General features: G+C 41.3%; 1 protein-coding gene across 3 annotated transcripts in view; it reads right to left on the bottom strand.

Annotated features, from left to right (window-relative positions):
* RAD52 (RAD52 homolog (S. cerevisiae)) overlaps positions 1-5,863 on the bottom strand; it is a 79,696-nt gene that overhangs the window by 34,513 nt on the left and 39,320 nt on the right. The window contains exon 1 of one of the 3 annotated variants that reach the window (XM_012647461.1): positions 72-161. The exons of the other annotated variants lie outside the window; for them this stretch is intronic. The gene's annotated coding sequence lies outside the window, so the exon portion shown is untranslated. Of the gene's footprint in view, positions 1-71; positions 162-5,863 lie in introns of those variants that run through there. 3 annotated transcript variants of the gene reach the window in all.

Here is a 5,863-nt window from a genome sequence, read left to right as displayed (position 1 = left end):
GAGCTGTCCCGCGCCCCCTAACCCCCGGGCGGAACCACCCCAACGGGGACCCGTCCTCCCTGCCCACTTACGCGCCTCGGGCAGCGCGCGCGGTGCACGCAGGGAGCGAGCTCGGTCTGAGCTTTGAACAAGTGCAAGGGAGCTCAGCTGGAGACCGCGCAAAGGAGACCGGGAAGGAAGCGCAAGGGACCCTGGGAAGAAGGTCCTGACCCACAGCAGGAACTTGAAGGTGTGAGGCAGGACAGGAGGTGGAGCCGTAAATCAAGTCGAAAGGGGAGAAGAGCCGCAAAGCAGTCAATCAGAAGCCGTAAAGCAAGCTGGACGTGCGACGCGGACTTCCAAGTTCTGAGCCGCTCTCTCCGCCCCTTCTTTGCGCCCTTTCTGCAGCCAACTTCTCTACAGCTGCGGCCGCCCGGAGCTTCGCTACCCCCTGGCGGGCCTGGCCGGCTCTCCTCGGGCCACGGCTTCAACTGCGGCCTCCGGGCCCAATGCTCTCGCGCCGTCCCACGCATGCCCGGTGCCCAGTTAGGCTACCGGGCAGGACCCACCCAATAGCCATCCATGAACACTTGGGACAGTGTGGGGAGCGGCGGTTAATGCTTTTAAGTCTTAGTGAGAACGGTTAGGAGAGCCCTTCATGGATTGCGCCGAGGCAGTGTGGCCACGTGTTCACGAAGCCCCCTTCCTCTTCTTCCGCTGCTGCACACATCCGCTCATCCCCTGTTGGCGTCTTACCCTAGCGAGGACCGGAGGGAAATGAGTAAGTGGCGACTGGGGGGCGGGCAGGTCTTTAGAATGTCCCCTGGAACTCCCTGTCCCTTGGACCGGGTGGCGATTACACATTCTATTAGCAATGCTCAAAAAATGGATTTAAAAGTTTCAATCATCACAACCCCAGATTAAATATTAAGAACTCCAAGAAAATCATTCTCTTATGTTTGCAAATTGTTTCAATTAGCCCCTTTTAACCAGGCGGTTCATTATCTAGACAGTAAATGACTCCAGGGCACCTCATTTCCTGTATGATTACTCACTCCTCCCAGTAACACCATGGAAAGCTGAGTAAAAGTTCTCCAATTAGACCCAGTGTATAAATAAACTTATTATTTGGTAGAGGTGGTATTTCAAATCAACCAAGAAAGGAATGTTTAGTTTTAAAAGGGTGCCGGGACAATTAATTATTTGGGGGAAAAGATTCCTTATTAAAATATACACCAGGCCGGGCGCGGTGGCTCACGCCTGTAATCCTGGCTCTCTGGGAGGCCGAGGCGGGCGGATTGTTTGAGCTCAGGAGTTCAAGACCAGCCTGAGCAAGAGCGAGACCCCGTCTCTACTAAAAATAGAAAGAAATTAATTGGACAACTAAAAATATATAGAAAAAATTAGCCGGGCATGGTGGCGCATGCCTGTAGTCCCAGCTACTCGGGAGGCTGAGGCAGGAGGATTGCTTGAGCCCAGGAGTGTGAGGTTGCTGTGAGCTAGGCTGACGCCATGGCACTCACTCTAGCCAGGGCAACACAGTGAGACTCTGTCTCAAAAAAAAAAAAAAAATACACCAAAATAAGTTACAGTAAAATTCAAAGGTGAAATGTTAAACACACACAGATACACATAAAACAAAGTAAAAAATATATAGATGAATGAATATCCGATCTCAGAATGGAAAATGACCTTCTAAGTATAAAACTTGAGAAAAAAGGTATAAAGTAAAAGATAAATGTAACTACCTACATAAAACTTTTTAAACTTCTGTAAGTAAAAAAATCCAAAAACTGTAAAAGTAAACAAAAAGATAAATATCATTATCATACATGATAAAAGAGTTCATATATAAAAAAGTTCAAACAACTCAATAAGAAAAATTAAAACATCAATCAAGGAAGCCCAACATCTTGACAAACAGGCTTTGCAGAAAGAGAGAATAAGCAAACACCAGGCAATGGGAATTTAAACTAGGACTGCCACTGTGGAGAATAGTATGGAGGTGCCTCAAAAAAGACTACAAACAGAACCACCATACCATATGATCCAACAAGCCCTCTACTGGACATTTACCCACAGGAAAAGAAACTAATATATCGAACAGACATTAATTCTCCCATGTTTATTTTAGCACTATTCACAATAGCCAAGATATGGAATCAATGTAGGTGCACTACGATAGATGAATGAAGAAAATGTGGTATGTATACACAATTGAATACTATTCAGCCATAAAAAAGAATGAAATCCTGTCATTCATGGCAACATGGATGGAACTGGAGGACATAATGTTAAGCAAAATAAGTGAGACAGAAAGTTAAACACTGTGTATTTTTACTCATATGTAGAAGCCAAAAAAAGTTGATCTCGTAGAAGTAAAAGGTAGCACAAAGTACACTAGTGGCTGGGAGGGGTAGGAGAAAGGGAAGAATAGGGAGAGATTTGTTAAAGGATACAAAATTACAGCTAGATAGGAGGAATAAGTTCTAGGGTTCTATAGCACTGTGGGATGATTATAGTTAACAATAATAGATAATTTCAAATAGCTAGAAGGTGTATATGGAATGTTCCCAACACAAAGATGTGATAAATGTTTGAGATGATGGCTATGGTAATTCCTCTGATTTGGTCACTATACATTATGTGTATAGACAAATCATTATGTACCTCATGAATATGTATAATTATTATGTGTCAGTTAAAATTAAGTTAATTTTAAAAAAAGAAAACACCAGGAAGAAATTAACAAAGAGAAAACACCAAAACAAATTTTCAGAACTGAAAGATGTGAGTCTTCATATTGAAAGTTCCCACCCAGGGCTCAGTGTGATAAACTGGTTCTTTTCTTTTTCTTTACACACACACACACCTCTCAGTATGATAAATTGAAAAGTAGCTACACCAAGAAATTGTAGATCCGAAGAGTAGACAAAATATGTTAAATGAAAATATCCTGAATGAAAACCAAAAAAGTGTCATTACATTCTTTTTACATACAAAGAATCAGGATACATAAAAGTATCAGGAATTGGAAGGGCATTGGATGTCCCCAGTGCAGCCACAGAAGCTACAACACATTAAAGCAGTGCTTTCTAAGGGGAAAATAACTTCCAGAATTCAACATCCAAGCTATTAATAAAATGAGAGAAAAAGTAAAGATTTTTTTAGACATATTCTCAAAAAAAAATTAACTTGTTGCCCACCCATTCTCAGAAAGTTACAGAAGAATGTCTCCATCAAAATGTAAAAGGAAACTCAGAAAGGGGAAGGCACAGGATTCAGAAAACAGGACCCAACACAGAAGAATGGTGCATGAAACTCATGAGATGATAAGAAGCAAAAATCTCAGGAAGGCAGCTATACAGCAGGACAGAAGACCATCAGTTCAGAGTGGTGGTGAGGATGAAGAGCTCCAGATGGAATGTCTACAAGGGGAGATAAGTGGTGCTAATAGATTATCTGACTTTTTGGATATGTGGAAAAATTGTATTGAGAAGAATTAAGGAGCTCTTCTCAAGAAAAAATAGATAAATAAATGGAGAATGGAGGTCTCTTGTTACAGTAGAATGACAGGGCCAACAGGGAAATGACAAGGAAATGCTAGACTCTAGAAATTATCATTTGGCAACCATCATGGTAAAGATTGAATGAAGCAAGCATTACCATGGATACTAAATCTAAGAAAAATGTTTGCTGAGAAGCAGAATATTTGCATGATTCTAAAGTGTCTCCCCATGGACTTAGAAGTTGTAGAGGGGAGAAAACAATAATTATACAGTGGAGGAATTAGGCAAACCTTGACTAGATGATCAAAATTAACACTATTGGCCAGGGGCAGTGTCTGATGTCTGTAATCCTACCACTTTGGGAGGCTGAAGCAAGAGGATTTCTTGAGGCCAGGAATTCAAGACCAGCCTGAGCAACAGAGTGAGACACCATCTCTACAAAAAAATAGAATAATTAGCCGGGCATGGTGGCACTTGTCTGTAGTCCCAGTTACTCAGGAGGCTGAGGCAGGAGGATCTCTTGAGCCCAGGAGTTTGAGATTGCAGTGGGCTATGATGACCCCAGTGCACTGTAACCTGGGGGATGCACACAGACCCTGTCTCGAAGAAAGAAAGGAAGGAAGGGAGGGAGTGTGGGAGGGAGGAAACCAACGGGTAGACATTGTTTACCTCCAGATGTGATACCCTGAGGGTACAATATCAACTATGTGGGATTCCAACAGAGAATGCATAACCTCAATCTAATCACAAGGAAACACCAGACAAATATAAATGAAGAATATTCAAATAAAAGGAAAAATATATATTAGGGGCAGGGTTGAGGAACATCGCATTCTTCAAAAATGTCACTGCCACGTTTATTGATTTATAGACATTGAACCACCTTCCATCGCTGGGATAAATCCTACTTGATCCTGGTGAATGATCTTTTTAATGTGTTGTGGAATTCATTTTACTATAATGTTTTGTTGAGGATTTTTGCATCTCTATGTTCATCAGGGATATTGGCCTGTAGTTTCTTTTTGTGCTGTATCCTTGTCTGGTTTTGGTATCAGGATAATGCTGGCCTTCTAGAACGAGTTTGGAAGTACTCCCTCTTCAATTTTTTTTGAATAGTTTGACTTAGAATTGCTATTAGTTCTTCTTTAAATTTTTGGTAGAATTCAGCAGTGAATCCATTAGGACCTTGGCTTTTCTTTCATGAGAAAATTTTTATTACTGCTTTTTTCTTGTTGTTTGTTATTGGTCTGTTCAGATTTTCTGTTTCTTCATGCTTAAATCTTGGTAGGTTACATGTGTCCAGAAATTTATCCATTTCTTATATATTTTCCAATTTGTTGGCTTACAGTTGTTTATAGTAGTCTCTAATGATCCTTTGTATTTCTATGGTATCAGTTGTAATGTTTCCTTTTTTGTCCCTGATTTTTTTAAGTATCATTTCCATTTTATTGTTTTCCAGAAGATAGTTTTTCTTCAGTCCTTAAGCACGCAGCTCCTTACATGGGCTTTGGAGGAGGTTGTGGAGCAGCAGCTGCTGGTCTAAATCTGGATGAGGGTGTTTGGTCCTTTCAGGCTTCCCGAGAATGATTCCTGACTATCTTGTGTGAATGTCACAATTCACGCAGTAATGTAGCTTCACATACAGCTTGAGAAGCACATAGGTGTCAAAGACACTTGCTTCAGAAATGTCCCTGACAGCTGCAGCTTCTACTATGTTTTGAATGATGAATTTTCTTTTTTTTTTTTTTAAGACAGAATCTCCCTGTCACGCAGGCTGGAGTGGAGTGGCACAATCATAGCTCACTGCAGCCTTGAACTCCTGGCCTCAAGTGATCTTCCTGTCTCAGCCTTCTGAGTAGCTAAGAACTACAAGCATGTGCCACCATGCCTGGCTAATTTTTTAAAAAAAAATTTGTAGAAACAGAGTCTCGCCATGTTGGTCTTAAACTGTTGGCCTCAAGCAATCCTCCCACCTCAGTCTCCTAAAGTGTTACAATTATAGGCTTGATTTAATCATCCCACATTGTATACTTATATCAAAACATTGGCCAGGCATGGTGGCTCATGCCTGTAATCCTAGCACTCTGGGAAGCCGAGATGGGAGGACTGCTTGAGGTTAGGAGTTCAAGACCAGCCTGAGCAAGAGTGAGAACCTGTCTCTACCAAAAATTACCTGGGCTAAAAATAAGCTGCACTCTAGCACAGGTGACAAAGTGAGACTGTGTCTCAGAAGAAAATTATATGAAATTATTATTGTTAATTAAAAAAAGAAATCGAAGGAGACATCACTACAGATCCTATAGAAATGAACAGGATGATTAGAGAATATTATGAACAACTTATGCCAGTAAATTCAACAACTTAGATAAAATGAA

This window comes from Propithecus coquereli, unplaced genomic scaffold, assembly GCF_000956105.1.
Source record: "Propithecus coquereli isolate 6110/MARCELLA unplaced genomic scaffold, Pcoq_1.0 Scaffold269, whole genome shotgun sequence".
Classification (NCBI taxonomy): domain Eukaryota; kingdom Metazoa; phylum Chordata; class Mammalia; order Primates; family Indriidae; genus Propithecus; species Propithecus coquereli.
The sequence above is the reverse complement of the archived record's forward strand: the minus strand, read 5'-3'. Positions and strand labels throughout refer to the sequence as shown.